Source organism: Lissotriton vulgaris, chromosome 9 (assembly GCF_964263255.1).
Source record: "Lissotriton vulgaris chromosome 9, aLisVul1.2, whole genome shotgun sequence".
Lineage (NCBI taxonomy): Eukaryota > Metazoa > Chordata > Amphibia > Caudata > Salamandridae > Lissotriton > Lissotriton vulgaris.
Genome location: NC_141697.1, coordinates 160,761,477 through 160,787,848, shown reverse-complemented (window position 1 = coordinate 160,787,848; position 26,372 = coordinate 160,761,477).

Sequence of the window (26,372 nt, the reverse complement as noted above, 5' to 3'; positions counted from 1 at the left end):
TATATTGAATCAAAAATATCGATGTAAAAAATGTAGTTAGTCAAAATATCGAATTTTTCAAAATGCTTTAAATTAATTAAAAATGTATGAAATAATAAATATAATTAACTTAAACATACTTAAAATACTTAAATAACCTTAAAATTAATAAATAATAATGTAAGTTAAAAATACAAATTAATTTGTAAATACATATATATATATATATATATATATATATATATATATATATATATATATATATATATATATATATATACATATATATATATATATATATATATATATATATAAACGTAATATTAATAAAATAAATACAATATTTTTACCGTAGAATAGAGGAAAGTGTGAAATTTACTATAACCACTCCAGTGAGTGCAACAGTAGGGAAAGCGTTGGATAGCGTAGCGGTAAAAATTACTATTCCCACTCCAGAGAGTGCAACAGTAGAGAAAGCGTTGGATAGCGTAGGGGTAAAAATTACTATTCCCACTCCAGAGAGGGCAACAGTAGAGAAAGCGTTGGATAGCGTAGGGGTAAAAATTACTATTCCCACTCCAGAGAGTGCAACAGTAGGGAAAGCATTGGATAGTGTAGGGGTAAAAATTACTATTTCCACTCCAAAGAGTGCAACAGTAGGGAAAGCATTGGATAGCGTAGGGGTAAAAATTACTATTCCCACTCCAGAAAGTGCAACAGTAGGGAAAGCGTTGGGTAGCGGGAGGGTTAAAATTACTATACCCACTCCAGAGAGTGCAACAGTAGGGAAAGTGTTGGATATCGTAGCGGTAAAAATTGCTATTCACACTCCAGTGAGTGCAACAGTAGGGAAAGCGTTGGATAGCGTTGGGGTACAAATTACTATTCCCACTCCAAAGAGTGCAACAGTAGGGAAAAAGTTGGATAGCGTAGGAGTAAAAATTGCTATTCCAACTCCAGTGAGTGCAACAGTAGAGAAAACGTTGGCTAGCGCTAGGGGTTAAAATTACTATTCCCACTCCAGAAAGTGCAACTGTAGGGAAAGCGTTGGATAGCGAGAGAGTTAAAATTACTATTCCCACTCCAATGAGTGCAACAGTAGGGAAAGCATTGGATAGCGTAGGGGTAAAAATTACTATTCCCACTCCAGAGAGTGCAACAGTAGGGAAAGCGTTGGACAGCGTAGGGGTAAAAATTACTATTCACACTCCAGAGAGTAGAACAAAACAAAGCCAATAATAAATAGCAATATTTATTTACAATTAAATTACTTCCCACCCTATTCCACTAAAAACCCACAACCCGCTACAGAAAATAAATTAATAAAATTAACATAATTAACAATTACACTATTAATTAAAATTAATTACCAATTATATTTTAATTAATTACCAATTAAAAATGTATATATCAATTTATTCCAAATAAAAACCAATAAATAAATTAAAAATTGTAATTCATTATAATTAAATTACTTCCCACCCTATTCCCCTGTAAACCCACAACCCGCTACAGAACATACATTAATACAATTTACATAATTATCAATTAATCAATTAATTAAAATTAATTACCAATTATATTTCAATTAATTACCAATTAAAAATGTAAATATCAATTAATTCAAAATAAGTACCAATAAATACATTTAAACATTTAAATAATTATATTGAAATTACTTCCCACAATATTCCCCTATAAACCCACAACCCGCTACAGAAAATACATTAATAAAATTAATATGATTATCAATTAATCAATTATTTCAAATAATTAACAATTATATTTTAATTAATTACCAATTAATTATTAATTAACAATTAATTCAAAATAAATACCAATAAATAAATTTACATATTTAATTAATTACAATTAAATTTTTTCCCACCCTATTCCCCTATAAACCCACAACCCGGTACAGAATTATATTACACAAAAATTAATTACCATAAAATTAATAAATTAAAATAAATTATGGAATAAATATACACTTTTTGCACATATACTAACATAAAAAATACTTTAAAAAATTAATATGAACTTACTTACCTCAAATTCGATATTTTTGTTGTCTATATTCTGTCCATTCGATATTTTGTCCATTCTATATTTTTGATTCGATATTTATGCTATTCTATTCAATAATTTTGTAGTCTATATTCTGTCCATTCGATATTGTGTCCATTCTATATTTTTAACTCGATATTAAAAACTCGATATTTTGACTGTATACCGTAAGGAGCATCCGGTAAGGGCATGCACTTCAGTCACACTTCCTCGTATTAGCCATGTTAAAGCTATCATGGGTTAATAGTGCTACTGAAAACTGTTTCTTGGAACATCAATGCACCAGCCTGACTACTTGGATATTACTGATTGCACCCCTCCTCCTCTCTCAGGCCTTGCTCTGTAATGTATTGTAATGTAATAAGTTTTTATATAGCACTACTATTACCCTTATGGTATCCTGGCACTCAGACGATCAAGGAACAACTGTACCAACTGTGCTCTCTGCAGGTGGAGGCTAATTATCTCACATGTACCTCACAATTCCACCAATACAAACAGAAAATGTAATCTTCTGCCCATTGCATATGTGAACATATGGTTGTGTGGCACTCTGAAGGTGTCTGTGAGTTATAGCTACCTCTCAGTCAACTGTTGTGCAAAGTCTGATGTGGGCTGAGTGGACAATGGGACAGTACACTTAGCTAACATCATCCTCAATTGCTTCTTGCAGTATACAGATATGGCTCATGGTGAAATGCGTATATATACCAATGCACATATACTCTATTTATCCAAGTCAATGTAGCTACCATGAACTTGAGTAATGCATTGAGATATGCCTGTAACACAAGTAGAAATCACACGTTTTACACAGCCTCATCTCCACAAACTCCAGAGCCCCATATGCTATTACATGAGTGCCCCATGTAAAGGTCCTACAATGTCTGCAATAAACATAATGCTTAGACTTAGAGGCACATTGTAGCCACTGTGATAAAAATAAAAGCAGTCAAATAGAATGAAATAAGTACTTGAGCAACATACCCGTACCTCTAGCGAGCCATAAAGACTGGCATTTTTGGGGAAGGACCTTGTCGGCCAAGGTACCCAGCTCCTCTGGAGTGAATGGACAGGCCCTCACCCCTGCAGTACATGGTATCAGTGCTCCTAGAGGTGATAAGGAAGTGTATTAAGCAGCAGTGTCTAGAGGCAAGTGATGTGTCTTTCAAAATCCAACATATAAGTAGGCCACATAGGTGGACTTCGGTGTAGATGGCCACAGACATTGGACCGCGGCAGTCACATTTTTCAATGTTAGCCTGTGGCTGTGGCTGCCGTGGGTCACCCTGCCTACCAAGTAGTTTAAATCAGCCAGTGGTCACTGAAAAAGCATGTCCCATTGGTGAGCTATGGTATCTAACGCCAGAGACGCTTTACTCGTCGTACCCGTTAAGCCAGGGGTCTCCAAACCGGTCCTGGAGGGTCAGATCCATCTCAGATTTTTTGGATATCCCCATTGAGATACATGTAGTAATTTTAGAAATCTGGCATGGATCCAGCCCTCCAGGACCGGTTTGGAGACACCTGCGTTAAGCGGTCGTTACCGGCTCCCGCTTTGGAGCAGAAGGAATTCAAAGTGGAATGAGCCCTTTCCTTCGATTGAAGCCTGATTTGGTTTGGCACGCCATTGCCCTGCTGCGATTTCGGAAACAGTCCCCCCGGTTATGGACATACTTCAGTCAGCCATCGAGTTTGATTCTCTATCCCCCATTGATGTTTGACGGAAGCGAGCCTTCCAATTGATTAGTTCTTGGCCCCGATTCTCATTGAAGACTTGTCCTTGGATTCCAGATCCGGAATCTGCCTACCTACTTGAAAGAGCACAGGACTCCATCTATGTAACCATTGTCCTGATGATGACCTCAAGCCATAGAGGTTGAAACGCCGTCGACCCTGCAACGCCATTTGCGGCTTTTCCTTTTTGGTCAACTTGAAATTAATAAATATAATTTTTGTATATAACTGTAAATACTGTATTTTGACCGTCATATACTATTTGTCTATCCTGCTCCACCTCACGTTGTTATATAATCACTTGTGTCACTGCGCCATTTATTTACTCTCACCTTACCAGCACACTTTTGGTTGTTTTTGGTTACTGAAATTAATTTGTTCGTGTGCTCTCTATATGCAAATAACAACCTTGTACTATCCCATGGTCTCCCTTGTTCTTTTTTCCTGGTGCTATGTGATTAATTCACTTTTCATTTGTCCGTTTACAAGATACTCCTGTTGGAACATTGTATTATTGTTATTACAATCACCAGGTCTCAACTGGGTTAACGGTTTACTCCTGTTGTATGTTTTTTTTCAGGTATCTACCTATGCAGTCTCCACTGTCTGCGGACACATCCCTTGAGCAGCACCAATCACAATAATACCCTTCAGCCCATGGCTGTGGCTGCTGTGAGTGAACCCACCTACCACACAATTTTAAACTGCAGGCGGTCAGGGATCCTGAATGTCACATAGGTGACCTGAGTTGAGGTGAGACCTTGAGTTGAGGTGAGACCTTTACTATGTCAGTCTTCATTACCACATAGTATAAGGAATTGAAAGTGTGTCTTCCCAATTACATATTCATTGGTACATTCCACTTGATGAATGCCATCATTCTTCTGGCTATATCATTAACAACAAATCAGTGTTGTACAAGAGTGTGCATGGACACCCGATTACCGAAAGGCTGTGTACACCGGCTCTGATGGTGGTCATGTGTGCAATGCAGACTCCATAACATGACAGTGCCCTCCAAACAAGTTGAGTAGGTATGATGTACACAGTGCTGTTACAGACACATGTGTAGTCCAGATTGGAGACAATAGGGGGAACTTGTCATGATGGCAGTGCATCCTATCCATCAGACTGACTCCCGTATATACATGGTATGTCAATGTAATGGCTTAAGCTGCATCCCAGCTGTGATATTGTCCCACACAGCAGTGCTCAATGTTTGCAAATTGACATTCGCCTATTTGTCAGGTACCCTTTCCACTTCCCTAATACTACAAGTTGGTATGTATGCTTTTTGCTGTCATACAAATATGATGTGAAATGCTGTGTACTGCTCAGATATGAATGACTGTTAATTCACAAGACTGTAACTTGGTATGAGTCAGTGTGGACACTGTGACCACTATCAATATGAGTTTCCATTCAACACATGGGATCCCTGGCAGAGGCGGCTGCCTCCAGTATTTTGACCTTTCCCAGACCTACGAACTACAGAAGAAAAATACATCATCAGGAAGTTTCATCTCAGTTGGCAGACAATACAAGATCAATGTGACCAGTTGGAGCCTCACTTATTTCCTCAAAGGACCTATCCCACAGCTCTGACACCAATGGTGAAACTGATGGCCACAAAGCATTTCCTGGCCACTCAATCAGTGACACTTATAAAGCGCGCTACATACCCGTAGGGTCTCAAGGCGCTGGGGGGGGGGGAGCCGCTACTGCTCGAACAGCCAGGTCTTCAGCTTCTTCCTGAAGGAGAGGTGGTCTTGGGTCAGGCGCAGGTCGGTCGGGAGGGAGTTCCAGGTCTTGGCGGCCAGGTAGGAGAAGGACCTTCCTCCTGTAGTCGCTCTTCGGATGCGGGGGACGGCGGCGAGGGCGTGGTTGGCTGATCGGAGGTGGCGTTTGGGAGCGTAGAAGTTGACTCGGCTGTTGAGGTAGCTCGGGCCTTGGTCGTGTAGGGCTTTGTGTGCGTGGGTGAGGAGGCGGAAGGTGATTCTTGTGTTGACGGGGAGCCAGTGAAGGTCTCTCAGATGTCCGGAGATGTGGCTGGTTCGTGGGATGTCGAGGATGAGTCTGGCTGAGGCGTTCTGGATCCGCTGGAGTCTCTTCTGGAGCTTGGCGGTGGCACCGGCGTAGAGGGCGTTGCCGTAGTCCAGTCGGCTGGTGACGAGGGCCTGGGTGACGGTCTTCCTGGTCTCGGTGGGGATCCACCAGAAGATCTTCCGTAGCATGCGTAGGATGTTGAAGCATGCCGAGGAGACGTTGTTGACTTGCCTGGTCATGGAGAGGGAGGAGTCCAGGATGAAGCCCAGGTTGCGTGCATGGTCTGTCGGTTTGGGTGCGGTGCCCAGGGCGGGAGGCCACCAGGAGTCGTCCCAGGCGGAGGGAGAGGAGCCCAGGATGAGGACCTCCGTCTTGTCCGAGTTCAGTTTCAGGCGGCAGGTCGTCATCCACTCGGCTACCTCTTTCATCCCTTCGTGCAGGTTGGCTCTGGCGGCGGCGGGGTCGTTGGTCAGGGAAAGGATCAGCTGGGTGTCGTCGGCGTAGGAGATTATGCTGAGGTTGTGTTTGCGTACGATGGCCGCGAGGGGGCTCATGTAGACGTTGAAGAGTGTGGGGCTCAGAGATGATCCTTGGGGGACGCCGCAGATGACTTCGGTGGCCTCTGACTTGTACGGTGGTAGGCGGACTCTCTGTGTTCTCCCGTCGAGGAAGGAGATGATCCATTCCAGCGCCTTGTCCTGGATTCCGACGTTGCTGAGGCGCCGTACTAGGGTGCGGTGGCAGACCGTGTCGAATGCCGCGGAGAGGTCCAGGAGGATGAGGGCCGCTGTTTCTCCGTTGTCCATCAGGGCTCAGATGTCATCGGTGGCGGCGATGAGGGCGGTCTCGGTGCTGTGGTTGGCTCGAAAGCCGGACTGTGAGGGGTCGAGGGATCCGTTCGTCTCGAGGAAAGCGGCCATCTGCTTGTTGACGGTCTTCTCGATGACTTTGGCTGGAAACGGGAGGAGCGAGATGGGGCGGTAATTCTTGAGGTCGGTGGGGTCCGCTGTTGGTTTCTTGAGTAGAGCGCTGAGTTCGGCGTGTTTCCAGCTCTCGGGGAAGATGGTGGTGTCGAAGGATGTGTTGATGATGTCTCGCAGGTGGGGTGCGATGACAGCGTCGGCCTTGTTGAAGACGTGGTGAGGGCAGGGGTCGGTCGGTGATCCGGAGTGGATGGAGTTCATCGTGCGGATGGTGTCTTCGGTGCTGATCGGGGTCCAGGCGTGGAGGGTGGTGGTGGGGGGTGGTTGTTCGGTCATGGTGTGCGTTGGTTGGTTGTTGAAGCTGTTGTGTATGTCCGCAATCTTGTTGTGGAAGTATGAAGCCAGGGAGTTGCAGAGGTCTTGCGATGGGGTGATGTCGTTGTTTCCTGCGCTGGTTCATTTCAGTACACTGTTGCTACATCAGGTGGAATGCGACAACCTGTGTTCAGTGTGGTGCTATGTGATGTGCCGTCAGCATTGATGAGACAAATGGATAGATACATTTAGGGGGATATTCTGAAGAACTTGTGATAATAACCACAAAATTAGCTTAACACAACTCTTCACATTGCAGTCTATCACAGGAAAATAACGACGTTTTAATGTAGTGTTCTAACACGGCGGTACCATGCAATAGGATCACAATAACACTTCAAATGTCCGCAATAAAGTCAATGCAACGCCGCAAGAATTAAAAACACGGGCGCAAAAAAAGTTGCGATGAGGCCAGTCATGATACAAAATCAGCGGAAACCAGCAACAGGCCAGCAATTCCCATGCGTCATGAGGGAAAATGCACTATAAAAGCCACAAAAAAAGGGAGAAAAAAATAAACTGCGTAGCACCATGGATGCACCCTGGCTGAGTGCAGAGGCCAGCGCAAACCCCACAAGCCCCACAGACCACCAGCAAGGACCCTTGGGGTTGGGGAAGGCCAAGGACAAGAGGAGGAGGCAGACGGGGTGCAGTACGCAGGAAAACCAGATCAGCGTCACAGAGGTGACAGAACACTACCATCAACTGAAATTCAATTTGACAAACGTGAATGCAGTTGGAGTGTCGAGGAGGTCAATGGAGGAGGCCAAGAGGTACTGGCATGATGTGAAAAGCCAAACCAAGCACAAACCAGCTGCCAACAGGAAGGCAGCAATAGCGACAGGAGGTGGGAGTCCTGCGTCACAGGATGAGCTGGAGGAAATGGAGGCCACAGTTATCAGTGTGGAGACTGTGCAAGGAGTTGGGAGTATGGACACAGCTCAATAGGACCTGACACAACATCAACAGGCACACTGCACACCCACAATGTCCCAGGATCATGTTCCTGATCCCCATGGCACACTGCAGCACACACAGATAGCAATAACAGCACATCCGACGACAATGTGGTACAAAGTTCAACACTGACCCTGCAGAACAGAGGACACAACTGGGTCCGCTCATACACAGAAAAAGGCCCATCACATCTAACAAAGCAGCAAACTGTGAGTTGGAAATGTTCATGTACAACCTCACATCCGTCATGTAGTCCAAATGTACACTGTCCCGCATCAAATATTCTGCACCTCCCATCAGTCACAATGTACATTGTCATACAGGCTGTATGTAAACAAGAACAATGCGCCAACATACATGTCAACATAATGCCAACATGCATCTCCCCTTCACATTGCAGAGGGACAAAAAAACACCTCCAGCAGAGCAGACCAGACTACTCATCAGTGATGCTGGAGAGGACCACCACACCTTAAACACCAATGCCCTACAACAGCTCATGGACATCTTAGGCAACCCAACCCCAGGAGCAGGACAGCCAAGCTACATAGAGGAGAGCCCAGCCCCTGCACAGACCACACAGCAGGAAGCACCCGCCACCACGGCTGGCTCCCAACACTTCACCGAGGCACAACTTTCTCGAGGGCAACCAAGCTGGCTTTAGACCCGGCCATTCAACGGAGACAGTGATCGTGGCCGTGCTGGATGCCCTGAGAGACGGTGTCGACAAAGGTACCCCCCAGGCCCTGGTACTATTAGATCTGTCAGCCGCTTTCGACACGGTGGATCATAACATCCTTCTCCGCCGTGTCGAGCAGGCTGGCATCCAGGGCCCGGCTCTGGCCTGGGTCAGATCCTTCCTGACGGGCAGGTCCCAGACCCTTAGCCTGGGTACCTTCAGGGCCCCTAGAGAACAGTCGCTCTGCGGGGTCCCCCAGGGTTCTTCTCTGTCCCCTCTTCTCTTCAATCTTTACCTCCGCCCTCTTCTACTTTCTCTGAGGCTGTGGGACGTCACCGTGTTTAATTACGCGGACGACCTGCAGCTCATCTTCTCTCTTAATTCTCCTTCTGCTATTCCTAACTTTCAGTCAGCCATGTCCCACATTCTCCAGTGGATGGGCCATAATCAGTTAAAACTGAACCCCGGTAAGACGGAGCTCCTCCTTCCTGGCAGGAGTCCCACCTTCTGGGGGCCACACTTCTGGCCGGCGGAACTGGGCCCATCTCCCACTCCCGTGGCCTCGGTGAAGAGCCTAGGGGTCACTATTGACTCTGCTCTATCCCTAGGGCCGCAGGTGGGGACCGTGGTCTCATCCTGCACTTACCAACTGCGCAGGATCAGGAAAGTGGCATACCTCCTTACACCTGAAGCCCTCCTGCAGGTCATCATGGCCCTCGTCCTCTCTCGCCTAGATTTCTCCAACTCGATCTACCATGGTCTGCCCAAAACATCGATGGGCAGACTACAGGTGGTCCAAAATCAGGCGGCGAGATTGGCCTTAGGGATCCCGAAGTGGCAATCTGCCAGGCCCCTCCTCATCAAACTCCACTGGCTCCCTGTCGCCTCGAGGGCAGCCTTTAAGATCGGCTGCCTCATCTTCAAATCCCTGGCTGGCTCCTGTCCCATCTTTGTAAAATCTCTCATTCTGCCCTACTGCCCGTCCCGCAACTTGAGATCCTCCTATCTTCACCTCTTAACTGTCCCCTCTTACAAGCTCTGCAGATCTGGAGGCCGGAGATTTGCTTACCTGGCCCCCAAGTTCTGGAACTCTCTCCCTCTTCCACTTAAAACTTCTAATTCTTTGATCCTTTTTCGTAAATCTTTAAAAACTTGGCTTTTCCCTCATTCTGGTTAGTCTTTCTGTCCCCTCTATTTCCAACCAGCGCCAGGAAACCCATGGTGTCAGTGCGCTATATAAGCACCCCTTACGATACGATATGATACGATACGATACATATTGCATTCCAATGCTAGGTGTTGGATTGCCAAATGGAGGTGGCCGAACAGGTGCGGGTGGGGTCAGAGCTCATGGAAGCTGAACTACATCACATACGTGGGTATCTAAGTCCCATCAGGGACCACCTACACCCCACAAAGGAGACCCACACTGCGACAGAGACACATGCATTTGCACATTTCCTGTACTGACCCACACCCAGAGCCCCACAATTAGCATTCACACACACACGCTGGACATGTGCATGACGGCCCAGTCCACTCCTCTTATGTATTGAGTGGGTGACGACAAAGCTACATGTCCAAGGGCTTACCCGCTGCCTGCGGTGACATGTTTGCGTCCGCTGTACACAGCACAATGTAATATTGTAGGGCCCGGGGCTCTCATGCTTACATTATGACCACAGGGACACACACAGATAGTTTGTTCAACTGGATACAGGCACGTGCGCCCAGACCCTTTATTGGCAAAGTCACATGTACAGTGACACCTGTGCTTGATGTGTGTTGGGTGAGTGTAAGCCAGCCTTCACAGAGTGGTTGGTGCTGGCAACAACTTGAACAGTGAACACTATTAAAATAGAAACAGAAAACACAAGCATCACAGAGACAACTGAGGCGCATCATGGTGGTAGCCATAGCAAGTACAGAGGTCACCTAATATGAAAACAGAAGTGTGGTGAGTTGCAGTGCACTGAGGTTGGGGCACTAGAACTGAGCATGCTCTTGTGAACAAATTGTCTAGGATTGTGTCCCTTCGGGATATTCCTGATGCAGCTGCAGTGGGGTGTTTACACCTGCTTCATCTTCCTCATCATCGTCCCAGGTCTCCCACACTGCCTGAGGTGACACTGCTGCATGAGCTCTCCACAGCACAAAACTTAATCAGAAATGGTCAATGAGTTGTGGTGCACTGAGTTAGTGGCACCTGGAGTTCTGAGCAGGGGATCAGGCAGATGATGGGATCAACGACACGTGTGCGCAACTACGTTAGTCTGCCTGTACGACTGTTCCGATTCTGGCAGTTGGCGTTTGGAGGTGGTCCTGGCGGTGGTGGTGTGTGCCTCCTGCAGTGATGTAACATCTGGGTCGGTCAATACTCGATGTTTGAGCCCTGGTGGACCGCAGTTGAGGCCGGATGCAGCGGCCAGCGCAGGGGGAGGCCAAGGATGCACGGCGGCTGGCACAGGCACACCACCACGGGACGGTGACTTGCGGTGCAATGAGATAGGGCCACACGGACTGAGCAGGTCCTTGTCGATGTCGAAGGTGAATGTGGCGGAGGGTTGCGGGGGACAGTGGAAGGTGTCCTCCAGGGCATGATGCTGAGGGCAGAAGCCGTCAGGAAGCAGCAAATGGAGGAGTGGAATGCTGCAGCCTCGTTTTCACCACCAAGTTGGTTTCAGCTACATGAAGATGAAGCCAACACCCAGTCCATAGACTCAGACACCACCAAAGTTCAACCAGAGAGTGTCCATGAATGTCGGGGAACCGACTAAGTGGCGTTGGGGCTGAGAGGGGATGCAGTCTGCGATGAGGCCAGTACAATGATTTGAACTCTACCATTGCTAAATCACGACTCAGTCCCAGATGTGTGACCTACTCGACTGCAGTGTAGGCGGAGGCAGCAGTCAGCAGGGGCCCATAGGCGTGGGTCGTTAGCTCGCAATGTTAGTGACACCAGGGCAGTTGTTGGTTGTGTTCGATCACCTACATAACAATTATCCTTTTTTCCTCTTGACTGAAACGCGTCTTCCTCTCACACCTCTCCTTGCGTGCAATGATATAAGCTCTAGCATGAAGAACCAAGACTCAGGTCCAAATGTGTGACCTACTCAAGCGCAATGTGGCCCGAGGGCAGTAGTCCGCAAGGACCCACATACATGTGTGGTTGGATGCTATACACAGACTTGGTGGCACTACATCGAAGGGAGTATAGTGATATAAACTCTGCCATAAAAATTGTCCTCTGCCATACTGTAATCAAGACTCAGTTCGAAATGTATGACCTACTTGACCGCTGTGTATGCCGGTGGAGTACGTCGATGAGAGCGGAGATCTGTGGGCCTTGCTCGCGGAGGCCGTGATGGTCTGAGGAGGCTGCCAAGCTCGCAGGCCTAAGGGGGTCAGTAAGCAGAACCAGGCTCACCAAGGACGAGGGGGTGACTATCCTTGCCAGTTTCCTGCCAGTTTCCCCCTCGCCGCCGTAAGCACAACAGCGGCCGGAGCGCGAGGGGGGAAACTACAATCCCCAGACGCCCCAGCGGCGCTACTCGCCACACACGAGACCAGCGCGCCAGGAGGCGCCACAAAAGGACAGCAGCCCCGGGGGAGCGGGGGGTCAGTAAGCAGAACCGGGCTCACCAAGGACGAGGGGGTGACTATCCTTGCCAGTTTCCTGCCAGTTTCCCCCTCGCCACCGCAAGCACAACAGCGGCCGGAGCGCGAGGGGGGAAACTACAATCCCCAGACGCCCCAGCGGCGCTACTCGCCACACACGGGACCAGCGCGCCAGGAGGCGCCACAAAAGGACAGCATCCCCGGGGAGCGGGGGGTCAGTAAGCAGAACCGGGCTCACCAAGGACGAGGGGGTGACTATGCTTGCCAGTTTCCTGCCAGTTTCCCCCTCGCCGCCGCAAGCACAACAGCGGCCGGAGCGCGAGGGGGGAAACTACAATCCCCAGACGCCCCAGCGGCGCTACTCGCCACACACGGGACCAGCGCGCCAGGAGGCGCCACAAAAGGACAGCAGACCCGGGGGAGCGGGGGGTCAGTAAGCAGAACCGGGCTCACCAAGGACGAGGGGGTGACTATCCTTGCCAGTTTCCTGCCAGTTTCCCCCTCGCCGCCGCAAGCACAACAGCGGCCGGAGCGCGAGGGGGGAAACTACAATCCCCAGACGCCCCAGCAGCGCTACTCGCCACACACGGGACCAGCGCGCCAGGAGGCGCCACAAAAGGACAGCAGCCCCCGCGTCGCGGGACCGCGCGCGGGAGGGCACCCGGGGCTAAGCCCGGGCAAAGGGCGGGCCCTCTGTGGCCCTCAGAGGCCAGAGGAGGACGGGACGGGCCACTACACTTGGTTCCACCACAGGAGGAGGTACAGCCAGATGCTAACCATTCCCTCTTTATCGTGTTGATCTGTACACTGTTGTCTCCGGTATCCAGTCCCCTACCCACGATGTCCATTTGGGAAGAATTGAATGCCATGTGTGGTACTAACTATGTCCAGGATGTATTAACTCCCCCTATAATGGATAGAGACATTGAACAATCAAATGGCTCACCCCCCGCATCCCCCGAACCAACTTTCTGCAGCCCCCATTTATCTGCCCCAAACCTAGTCTCACTAACATTGGATAAAACGGAGACTCGATCAGATGACCCCGTATCCCCCCTTCACTTGACCCTACTGGCCCAAATTGATCAAATGTTAAACATAGCTCTATCACCATTGGTCGCAAAAATTAATGATCTGGGGGAGAGGCTGACCAGGATTGAAATCACTGTAATAAGGTCCCTTCCACTAAATGCCAACACCGTGACACCCACATGCTCTACCCTTATTAACACCCATGAAAGGTCTATGAACAATGCTTCCAGTATACTTCCAACTTGTGACCCCCCTCCTACACCACCCACTTTAAGTGGTCGCAACGCTCCTCTTACTCGAAAACATACCCCACACAGACTTCCAGAAAGAAGGCATCGAATCGACCTACCCCCCGAAGCTGCGCCATACGTTACCGTTCTTTCTGGGGTCCCTGAACTCACCCCGGGCAAACGTGAACTACAGCAGGACCTAATGAATAAAGCCATTTTTTGGCTTAAAAATCATAGACATTTACCATCTGTTTTAGATGGCGGGATATTGAGCGTCAGGAGGGTGGGGTGGCTTGGTTCTCTGCCAAAAAATGTTCCGGGAGATCTGATTTTAATTAAGTTTAAACACAGGAATATTGCCCCCTTTTTACGTTCTACCCACCACAAACTTGGAGATGGCTCCATCCGTATCTGGGATTTGCATGACTTTTATCCTGGCCCCGGTGTACCAAATTACTACAAAACCTGATGATAATGGAGGATTCTGTGTATTTTGGATTATGATCTTGTGTAGTTGATTTGCCAAACTGTTTTAGCTTGCCTTAAACAGTCTGTTTTTCTTTTAACTATGCATTGACTTGCTGAATTAATTTTTTTTGTATGTTTGTATCTTTTTTCTGCTGCTTTTATGGTTTTAAATTCAAAAGCCGAATAAAGCTTAATTGAATTGAGTAGTGCGCTATACAAGTATCAATTTACACCCTGGCAGAGACAATGGCTAGAGCTACGTGCTTTTTATTCACACCCCTAAGCAGGCCTGGCATACGCTGGGCCAGGCTTACAGGGGGGGAAAGAACTAGCTACATTTCCGTGAACGTCCCCACTGACTGAGGTGGCATGGGTGCATCCACTGTCCACTACACTCCATACACCAGCGGTGTATGTCGACATGGATGTGGATACTGCAGTCTGCCATTACATTCATGCCACACGTGGCATTGTGTTTATTCTCATTCATGGGCCACTTGCTTCCTTCGCACATGCCTGGTTCCCACCTCTCCCCATAATCAGCTATTGTGTGGCTTATGTACATGGCTGGCCCTGGTTCCCACAGTAAGTTGTGCTGTTGTATCTGGTGGGTGGGACTGTTGTTTGGTGTGTTGTATGTGAGTTTGTAACATGTGTATTTCCAGTGTTGTGAGTTGCATGATTGTGGAGTTGAGGTGTGTGGTGTTTTCTTTTGGTACTTGCAAATGAGCAGTGCATTTCAATGGGTGCCATCCTGGTAGCGCTGGTTGATGCTGGACTGTTGGTAGATGTAGAAATCATGCACACTGCCTGGGTAGTTAGTGACGACGTTGGTGCAGATTCCCTGGTGCTCCACTGTTGTTTGCACATTGATGGAATGAAAGTGTGCTTTCTGTTGCGGTAATTGTATGCAGTGTTGCCAGGGGGCAACCACCCACCCCATCAGATGGGGTGGGAAGTTGTCCTAAATCCTTAGGCCAAAATTGTGGGCTCCAAGGGTTGCGTGATTCCCCTGTTAGGGGCATTTTGGTCTTATCTGGATTGAGTTTCAAGTGATTGCTGTTCATCCAGCTACAGATGAACAGCATAGTAGATTGAAAATCATGGCCCGATTCGGGAAAATCACTAATTGAAAACTTTAGTTGGAAGTCATCCGCATTGTTCAAGGTACTGACTTTCCTCTTCCTTAAAGCATGTATCAGAGGGAGGAGATAGATGTTATACAAATGGGGAGATAATGAGGAGCCTTGCGAGACTCCGCATTTAGTTTCCAACTTTGGGGCTGTAAACTGGGAAATTAGGGCTGACTGAGAACGATTTTCCAGAAAGGATCTAATGCAGTCGAAGGCCAGTTCCTGGATTCCAGCATCCCCGACCCAGTCAACCAAACCATTATCACCTTTGACCATGTCAAATGCGGCAGAGAGATCCAGCAACACCAGAGCCTGTGAAGAGCCCCATCAACCTCCTTCTGAAGAGTGTCCAATACCATCAGTATGACAGCCTCTGCAGAGTGTGCTGGGCGAAGACCTGCTTGATGTGGATCAAGATACTCAGACTGTTCCAGGAAGGCAACGAGGCATCTGGCCACATAGGCTTCCAAAACCTTGAGTGGCATAAAATCTTAAAAGGCGTGGGTTGTATTGTTACTCTATCAGGATTAGACAGTTCATTAACAATAGAGAAAATTTATTTTGACCTATTGTTGGAAGTTAGGATTTTTGAGTATAGCAAGAGCTAAGATGTGTGTAAACAGTACATTGATATGTTGTGCGTTTTCTGAGGTGTAACAGGTCAGTCTCCAATCCCCCGGGTATTCTAGTCGAGCCCTCAGTGTGCAGGATGGCAAGCACCTTCTCCTCCGAAACTGTGAGTTCTTATGGTGGCCCAGGAAGACCACCACCCATCTTCTGAGCCACAAGGTGGTACCTGTTGATGAAGTTCTTGACCCCGGTCTTCAGGTAATGTCACCTCTTCCTCCTTTGTGCGCAGGTAACAACACCATTGACTTTGTTGACTAGCCTGTCCCACATTTCATTTTTTTAGCGATGGAGGTTTGTTGGACTAGGGCTCCAATCACATATGGCTCTAATCTAATGATTTCATCCACCACTACTAACAACTCGGTGTCAGTAAACCATGGGTTTTTAACTAGTGAAATTTTAACAAAAATAGAGTGTGTTCATGAAGATGACTCCAAATGGATATAGATGAGGAATGACAAGGAACAGTGTATTAGCAGGTACATATGCAGGGACTTGCCGGTCCGGTCCAGGAGATCAGTAGGGCAGTTGCAGAGAAACCTCTGGAGCTTGTCTTGTCCCTGTAACTCAGTACAGGAGGTCAGCCAACTCACCCTTGAAGACACTTGTGTAGTCTGGGAACAAGGAGAGGGTTCTCGTTGCTTCAAGCAGCAAGGCAAGCCTCAAGCAGCAAGGCAGTCCTCTGAAAAACATGGCAGGTCTCAAGCAGCATGGCATTACTCTGAGAAACAAGTCAATTCTCAAGCAGCAGATTAGTCCTCTGGTAGCAGCAGGGCAGCCCTCTGAGAAACAAGACAGGTCTCAAGCAGCAGGGCAGTCCAATATACATACCTGGTGCCTTGAAGTTGGGGGAAATGTCTAGGCTAGTCACACATCTGGTTCCGGAAAGTTCCTTCCATCACCTGCCAAGACTCTGTGTTGTGGGCAAGCCCCATTGAAGAGCAAGTGGGGAACAAAACAACTTTGCTCCCACCCATTCTGCCAGGATAGCACATCTTGTTGATACCTAAACCTTTTTGCCTCACTGTCTGGGAGGAAAAACAAAGCCTAACAGCACCCTCATGTGACCCCGGACACTAGCAACTGACAAAAAATGGTTAGGGCAAGAAAATGGCAATTTTCTAAAAATATGTTTGGAAATATGGCTCAGCCCTTTCACTGGGGTGAAATAATAATACCACAAAACAGTGGTCCCGCAGTGAGGCTAGACTTTCTTGGCAATGCAAGAAGGCCTGAATTGATGATTTTTTTGCAAAGAATATAGTCAAATTTACCTACTGTAAAAACATCTCATTGTTATGCAAAACCATTGTGTCATAAAAAGAGGGGCTTCAACAAAATGGTGCGTGTAAGTGAATGAGTGAACTAAAGTGCACAGATGTACAATACAATAGACTGAAACAGATATAACTCAACACCACAACTCCTAATCAGAGCATAATGTGTACAACGTCATGAATGAAATCTGTCCTCTAGTTTAATCATCAATGTTTTTAGTCTAATTAAATTGAAAGGGTTATCATTAGTACCATTGCTGCCAATATCAAGCGATAAATGCAGTTCATAGCTTTCTCCTGTTTGCAATTAAAAAGCTTCCCGATTACAAGAAAGCAAAAAACTGCATTTAGCGATTCATATTAGCTGCTTCTTTGTTCTATGGGAGAGGTAGGCCTTATAGTAGTGGAAAACACAGTTAGGAGTTTGACACTATCAGTACGTGTACACATTAAAAACATGTGTCCTACTTTTGAAATACAATGCACACTGTGCTCCATCTGTTTAAGGCCTGCTTTAGGAGAGGATTATATGTGTTTAAAAGAAAGGGGTAGGCCTAGCAAAAGGTATACTTTGCCAGTTTGAACTGACAGTTTAAAACTGCACTGCAGGCCACAGTGGTCTGCCTAAGCCTTGTTGTAAATGCTACTTTAGTGGGTGGCACAATAGGTGGTGCTGGCCCACTGCTAGCATTTACAGGTTCGGGGTACATCTAGTACCAATTTACTATGGACCTATTAGAACACTATTTTCTCCCTTCAGGTGTAGGATTATTTTAACATGTTTTAGAAATAGAGTACAAGCTCTTTAGCACTGGTTAGCAGTGGTAAAGTACACAGTACTGCAAAATCCACAAAACTAGGAGGGATGAAGACAACTCTTTTGGGGGTGACCATGCAAAGAGGGCCAAGTCCAACACTAGCGTCCATATGTCAGAGGGAATCACCTGGATGTCGTTATACAGATTTGACTGTGCTCACACTTGTGGCAATAGCAAAATTAGCACTTTCTCAATTTGTTGAGATTCAAATGTAATTTGAAAGTAGACTCTGATTAAGAACGACCTGGAAGTGGTGTGATCATTCTGTACACTAAGATTTAACAATACTGTAGTTTCATAAACTTCAGAGTATGAAACTTACGGCCATTTTGATTTGAACCTTAAGAATCCCCTGCTAATGAAAAATTAATAATCAGTCATTCTGGGTTTGATTAGAGGTCCTAAGTCACTCCACAGACCTCAGAATTCCTCATGGCTAATAACAGAATCACTACCTACATTTGAAATTGGACGTCTCGCATAACAAGGGCTTAAGTGAAGAAATGGCATTGCATCCTCCATCAATATTTACAATAATTTTTAATCCAAGAGTAATTTCAGGCAAATTCCACGCCTGTTTTTATCCATGAAACAAATTTGCTCTATAGATTTTGCCCCCATAGTACTTCACCACAAACGTTTATTTAACGTATCACAGACATAACAAATGTCTCAGTATTGCTTTGTATGTTGGTGTACGGGTCTAAGAGCATATAATTAGTGGTATTATGTGATGTTTATCCTATTCACTTTAATACTAAATATATTTTTCAAGGCTGCATATATCCTAATGAAGCATTGTTACTCTGCCCCAAGGAAATGTGTCTGCTATTGTTGGTCGGAATGTGCACAAGCCTAAGTTAACTTAGTCTGGTGATTGCTGGTGAAAGCTATGACTAGCTAAGTTGTTCTTCTTCCTTTCTTACTTTTGCAAAAGATTATTCATTGAAAAGAGTAATTGTAGCTCCTTAATATTTAAACCAGGTATTGATCTTTAGAGGGCTCAATATCTTAGTATCAATCATAATGTGGGTCAATAGGTGCAAAAACTACCGAATGATGTCTCTTCTTTCCTACCCAGACAAAATACTTGAGAAGGCCATCAACCAACAGTTCACCAACTACCTAGAACAAAACCACCTACTTGACGCATCACAATCAGGTTTCTGGGCCAAGCATAGCACCAATACTGCACACTTTGCTGCAACTAAAGACATCAGAACCCTTCCTAACCAAGGAGAAACAGTGGCTTTGATTTTCCCCGACCTGTCTGCAGCATTCTACACTGTAATCCACTGAATCCTAATCGACAGACTCCACAACATAGGCATTCAAAAACACACCCTCAAATGTATAATCTCATTCCTCTCAGGATGCACCCAGAGGATCCGTCTACCTCCTTTCACCTCCCCTCCCAAGGACATCATATGCGGTTTGCCCCAAGGATATTCCCTCAGTCCCATTCTGTTCAACATTTACATGACCTACCTCGTGGACATTGTCAAACCCCACGGACTCAACACGACTCATATGCCGACAACACTCAGCTCGTCCTCTCGCTCACCAGGACCCCTCTTACACCAAAACCAACCTTAGCAAAGCCATGACTAACGTAGCTGACTGGATGAGAATCAGGTGCCTAAAACTGAACTCCAACAAAATAGCAGTGCTGATCTTCAGAAAGAACACCTCCCCCAGGGACCACAGCTGGTGGCTGGAAGAGCTCAGACCAACACCCACACTGATTTACCACTCTTGCAACCTCACCATAATCCTGGAAAGCCAACTGACCGTAAAACAACATGTCAACGCAGTCGCCTCTTCTTGCTTTCACACCCTCCACATGCTCCGCGAAATTTTCAGATGGAACCGAGTAAATGCCAGAAAGATTGTCGAACAAGCCCTCAGCTAGGGACATGCACTCTACACTGGTATCTCCATCCAACTACTCAGAAGACTCCAGACAATGCAGAACATGGCAGCCAGACTCATCCTGGACATTCCCAAATGTACCCACATCACTCCTCACCTCAGAAACTTCCACTGGCTCCCTGTCCAGAAATAATGCCAGTTTAAGACGCTCACACACACCTACAAAGCCCTCCACAAATTAGGAACTTCCTACATCAACTTCCGGCTTAACATCCATCTTTCCTTGAGACACCTTCGGTCCACTTCACTCGCACAAGTCCCCGCATCCATCGCACCCGCAGCTGGAGCTGACCATTCTCTTACATCACTGCCAAAGTCAGTAATGGCCTTCCCCTACACCTCTGAATGGCACCCCTGCTGGCAGTCTTCAGAGAACAACTCAAGACCTGGTGACGCAGACACAGCAAGCTCAGCACCCAGATACCCTAGGGGTGATAGTGCTGCGCTTTAGAAATGATCGATTGATTGATCTGCTGGTAAGGTCTTCTCAACACGAGTATAGCATCTGCTGTCCCTGATGATGTAATTATTGCTTATTCAAGAGCTGCAGTTCAGTCACTGTTGTCTCCTGAGCACTTCAAGAGTAACATTTGGATGTAGAACCCACCAAGAAGAACAATAAAGAGATACTATCCACAAATAGCAAGCCAACACCATTGTATTTCTTTGTAGAGTGGTTGATCACATGTAGTCAAGGGTAATTGAAAAGGAGCCAAAATGGCTATTGTATTCATATTACCATCCCTGGAATAATTAAGCATAGCAACTGGTTTAGAATCATCTTGAAATAATGGAAGAAGAGCAGTTTTCATGGTTGGTTTGAGTGTTCTCTTTATTGGGATCAAATGGAAAGCAGGTAAACATCCATGAATATTTGTCTTGTCATCACTCCTTTTCAGTTCAAGCAGCTCAAAAACATTCCTGCACTAAGTATGCTAATTAAACACTGTTTTATCTGCCAAATCTTCTGAGGCATATTTAAGTTCAGGCAGTATTAGTGGGGAGCCTTTCATCTTGGTAGCAACAACTGGAGCTAAAAATGAATACTTTGTAGGCAAATCCAATCAATTCACAGAACAACTGCTAGTGCTAAATCGGCTTGCACCACTGGTTTTCTAGCCAGAATGCAGGAAAAGAAGAATTGTAATTCCCCTTGAATGATTCCCCAACACATGTTGCAGTGGGATTGTGATCCGTGTTACAGACAGAACAGATTGAAAAGATACAATTTGTTCAGTTACAAGGGGTTACAACACCATTATCATGAACATGTGCCACTGTTGAGTTTCCTAGTTCAGTTGAGAAGCTTAATACACAAGCATATGCCTCTGATATGCTGAAATGAAATCAGAAATCTACAATGAATTTTCCTCCAGGCTGCTCAATTATTCTACAGCAGAGCTTTTTAAGATCACAAAGGTTTAAATATATATTTGTATATAGATGTAAGTGTTTAAAAAGCATCTGCAATTAATAATTAGACTTTGTTTAATAGTTCTAACTTTCATGAATAAACATGAACAATTACAATAATTAAACTCAACTTTTTCTTATTTTTTTTTTTTTTAACATCATTTTTATTGCATCACCAATATAAATGTACAGACAATATAATTATCAGTTATCATACCGCATGTACAGATTCAGTACGACCCAATCGATCTCCGACCTGGGGGTCACCTCAGCCGTGTTGCGGGTGACCTCATCCCTGCTCATTTCTCGCAGCTCCTTACAGTGCCTGATCGCTTTCTTAGGCAAATAACCCTGGGTTGCTTTTGTGGTTTTCACCCCTCCCCCTCCCCAAATTTCGGTACCCCAACATCCCTCCAAAACAGCTTCCTACCCACCCTCCCCCATGGTCGCTCTGCGCTGGACTAACAGTGTAAAAGTGTCCGGTGTGATGCAGGAGGAAGTAATCTTTCACTAAGGTGTGTTCTCCTGTGTAGTGACGGGGTCCGCCCCGCCCAGTTCGCTCTCGCCATCCTGCCCTTCATCGTCCACATCCCGGAGCGCCTGCACCATCACTTCCCATGCAGTCGCCCTTTCCAGAGCTTTCTCGTCATTCAACCTCCAGGCCATCTGGTACCGTAAGGTACTTTCACACGCGGCCCATCTCAGGCATTCCCCATACCATCTTTTATACGTGGGCCCCACTTTGGACTTCCAGTTCCTTGTGATCTCCCGCTTGGCCAGAATGAGCCCCAAGTCTATAAATGTACTAGTCATCCTGTTCCTAGGCGTGTGCGGGAACCAATGAAGAACACCAACCGCTTTGGTAAACTGGATATCCCTATCCGTCGCGACGTTAAGGGCCCGCCCAACTTCCTGCCAATAGTCTCCCAGAGAGGGGCAATCCCACAGCATATGGCACAGATCCGCCCCAATTGCATTACATCTGGGGCAAGCGGCGTCGGTCGCCCCAAAATACTGTTGTATTTTCCCGGGGGTGAGGTATGCCCTGTGGACGATATAGAAATGAATCAATTGGAACCTGGCGTTTCTCGAGGTCTTCCGTGCCCGCCTTAGCAACTGGCCCCAGGTCGTGTCTGGAATCTCCACCTGAAGGTCCTTCTCCCACTTGGCCTTCAGGGCCGCCAGAGGCTGCAAGGCCTCCCGCTGCATCCTAGCGTACAGGCACGTGACCGCCTTAAAGGTTCCCGCCGCCATCATGGTGTACTGGCAGGCCATCGAGGTGCCCGGTTCCTGCAGCCCTTCCCCCCAGTGAGCTTGCATGGCGCCTGTGACTGCTGCGTGCAGCAAGTAGTCGCCCCTCGGAAGGTCAAATCGCTCCTGCAGGCCCTGGAACGGCAGCAACACCCCATCTTCATAAAGGTCACCCAGCATTTGTATTCCCGCCTCCTCCCATCCTATTAAGCGCGACCAGTCGCCTCCATGTGGAAGGGCGGTGACCATCCCCAGCGGAATTTCGGGGGCATACATAAAGCGGACTCCCGCCCGCTTACGGGCCCGGTCCCAGCAAAGACGGAACGTCTGCTCCTCGACCGTCAGGTCTCCCACCCGGAGCCTCTGGTGCAGCGTAATATACGCCAGAACATGTCGCGGGGTACCTTCCACTCTCGCGTCTTCGGGGCCTCTATATACCCTCGCCACCTCCTGAGTAAAGGTTTGCAGTTGCGCGGCTAAGTAGTATCCTTCAAAATCCGGCACCGCCATCCCTCCATCATCTTTGGGGCGCAACAGGGTGTCGAGCGCTATGCGCCTCCTTCCCGTGCCCCACAGAAAGGCTATGACCAATGATCTCAGGCGTCTGAAAACAGAGCTCGGGACCCATACCGGGAGCGTCCTAAAATAGTACAAAAGCCTGGGCAGGGCTATCATCTTAAGCAGGGAGATTCTACCCGCCAGGGACAACGGCAGAGTTGCCCAGAAGTCCATAGACCCCCGCAGAGCGTTGATGCAGCGAGTAATATTGCCTTCCAGTAGGTCGGACGGGGTGTGATATACATAGACCCCCAAATAATGCAGGCAGCGCGGTTCCCACCGGAGTTCCTGAGCAGTGAGTGGGCACGGTTCACCCAGCCTCAGGGGGAACAGACAGGACTTAGGCCAGTTGACCTTCAGGCCCGACAACCGGCCGAACTGCCCCAGTAGCTGCCGCGCTCCCCGAAGTTCGGGGCCCGCATCGGCCAAAAACATCAGCAGGTCATCCGCGTACAGTGATATGAATTGCGGTCTCCCCCTAAAAGATAAGCCTGCGTAGTGGCGGCCCAGTCTGGCTTCCGCTGCGAAGGGTTCCATCGCCAACGCGAATAGGAGCAGGGATAGGGAACAACCCTGTCTAGTGCCACGTTTAATCGGGTATTGTCCCGAGATCAGTGTGCCCACCCGAACCCTCGCTACCGCCTCGGTGTACAGGACCTTGGTCCATTTTATATATCCGTCCCCAAGGCCGAAGCGACGCATCACCTCAAACAAGTATCCCCATTCAAGGCAGTCAAATGCCTTCTCAATATCAATGGAGAGGACAAACGGGGAGACGGCGTCAGGCCAGTCCGCTCCCATCAGTCTCGTGAGCCTACGAATGTTATGAGTGGTGTTGCGTGTCGGTATGAAACCACACTGGTCACCGTGAACCAGGCTTGTCATATGTACCAGCAGTCTGTTGGCCAGAATTTTACTGAGGATCTTGTAGTCCGTCGTCAACATAGACAACGGACGATACGAGGACAGAGCCGCACTCTCTCTGCCCGGTTTCAGGAGCGGGATCATGAGGGCCTCGCACATGGAGCCCGGGAGTCGGCCCTTCGCCTGTGCCTCGTTGTACACCTCGCGCAGCCGTGGGGCAAGGTGCTCTAGGTATTTACCATAAAATTCAATAGGCAGTCCGTCGAGTCCCAGGGTCTTATTTCTAGCCATCTGCTTTACAGCACAACCTATTTCCCCAAGAGAGATGGGCCGACCTAGCTCTTCCGCCTCCGAGTCCTCCACTCGCGGCAACTGTAACCCGCCCAGGAACTCTTCAAGCTCGTCCGCCCCTCCCGTTCCACCACTCTCATAGAGCCCCTCATAATAAGCACGAAACTTATTCAGGATCCCGGGTTGAGTGTGGCAGGGCTCCTCCCCTGGCTCCTGGATCCCCATGATCGGCACACCCCTCCGGATGGGGTTAGCAAGCCAAGCCAGCATCGACCCCGCCTTATCACCTTCCGCATGCGCCCTCGCCATGTACTCCTTATGATCAAAGCTGCGCAGCCGCTCTAGTTCTACCGCCAGCCCCTCCCGTGCCCCGCTAAGCCCCTCCTGCAGCTCAGGGTGATTCGGGCGCCTCTTCTCCAAGTCCCTCAGCCTCGTCTCAGCCTTATCTAAGTCATCCAGCAGTGTTTTCCGAGCCCCTGCCGTGTGGCCAATGCAGTGTCCCCGCACTACCACCTTAAACGCATCCCATTCGACCGCCCTAGTGGAGGCCGAGCCACTGTTCTCCTCAAAATATCTCTCAATGCGCTCCCCCAGGGCCTCCTTGAACAACAAGTCATCCAGGGTGTCAGGTTGCAGGCGCCATGTTGGCACGCAGTTAACAGTCACCATCCATTCCAGAGACATCAACAAAGGGTTGTGGTCCGATAGCGTCCTGGCCAAGTATTCCGCCCCTCCCACCGCGGGGAGCACACACGCCGAACAAAGAAACGCATCCAACCTCACATGCAGGTCATGTAGGTGCGAGTGAAAGGAATAGTCCCTAGTGGTGGGGTGCAACGCCCTCCATGCATCCGTGAGGGCCCAGCTTTCCTGCCATTCCAACCTACGCTTAGCGACCCTATGCACTGGGGACGCGCGCAGCGGGGGATGGGACCTATCTAGTAACACATCCTCAACCGAGTTGAAGTCCCCCCCCAAGAGGACCGGCCCTGCCAAATAACCCGCCAATTTGCCCGAGATAGTAGACAAGAAGGCGGGGAGGTCTACATTAGGAGCATACACATTACAGAGAGATATCACCCTGCCTCTCAGTCTCCCCTCCACCGCCACATATCTGCCCTCCGGGTCCACCACTGACTTCGAGACCTGGAAGGGGACCCCGCCCGTATCCAAATCAGTGCCCCCCTTGCAAAAGCTGAAAATGTCGTGTAGAATAACTGCCCCCTCCAGCGCCTCTGCAGAGCAGCCCCCTCCTGCTTGTTAAGATGCGTCTCCTGCAGGAAGGCTATATGAACCCCCCTACGCTTGAGGTATGCCTGGACCTTATGTCTGCGCGTCATGGACTGCATACCCCGCACATTCCAGGTCACACATTTCAGCGCCCCGGTACTAACCATCCCCCCCTACACAACCGGACCAAAGAGCAAAGAACATCGTCCGCAAAAGTCCCGCGACCATGGGTCCGCCCACCCACCCACTCCAAACAGGAAGCCGAACCCCTCCAACAACAACTACCCCCCGAGCAACCCCAACTGCTCGCTTCTCCCACCCCCCCAGGACAGGACCCCCCGCAACTGGAAGTACCCCCATCCAAACCAACACTCCCGACCACCCCTCAAGGAAAGGCGGTAACAATCGCAGTCCCCACTGCGGTGACCTTAGGGGCCAGTAAGGCGTGGCTCAATGCAATGTAAATCCCAAAACAAGTCAGCCCCGTGCACTCCATCCCACAATCCCCACCTTACAGCCCCCCAAAACCTTAACCAATAACGGTCCATTGCTGCGGGCCCAGCGCCCCGGTGTCCAAACAACGAGTTCACTCCACCAGTTCAGTTCAACACGCCTCCAGTATCTCCCCCGAAGTCTGCGGCATCACGATAGGGCCCCGGGCTCCACCAAATTCCGACTGTCCCGTCTCTGAGCCCGTGCCCGGGTCTTCCGATTCCGTGCCCTTCCCGGACCGACTCCTGGCGGTCCTAGATAAGTCCACTACCGCCTGCAGTGCCGCCTGCCTCTCCGCCTCCGTCTGCGACAACGATGGTTTTCCAGTCCTCTTGCGGTTCCTCCTGATCCGTTGGGATTGCCTGACCGGTT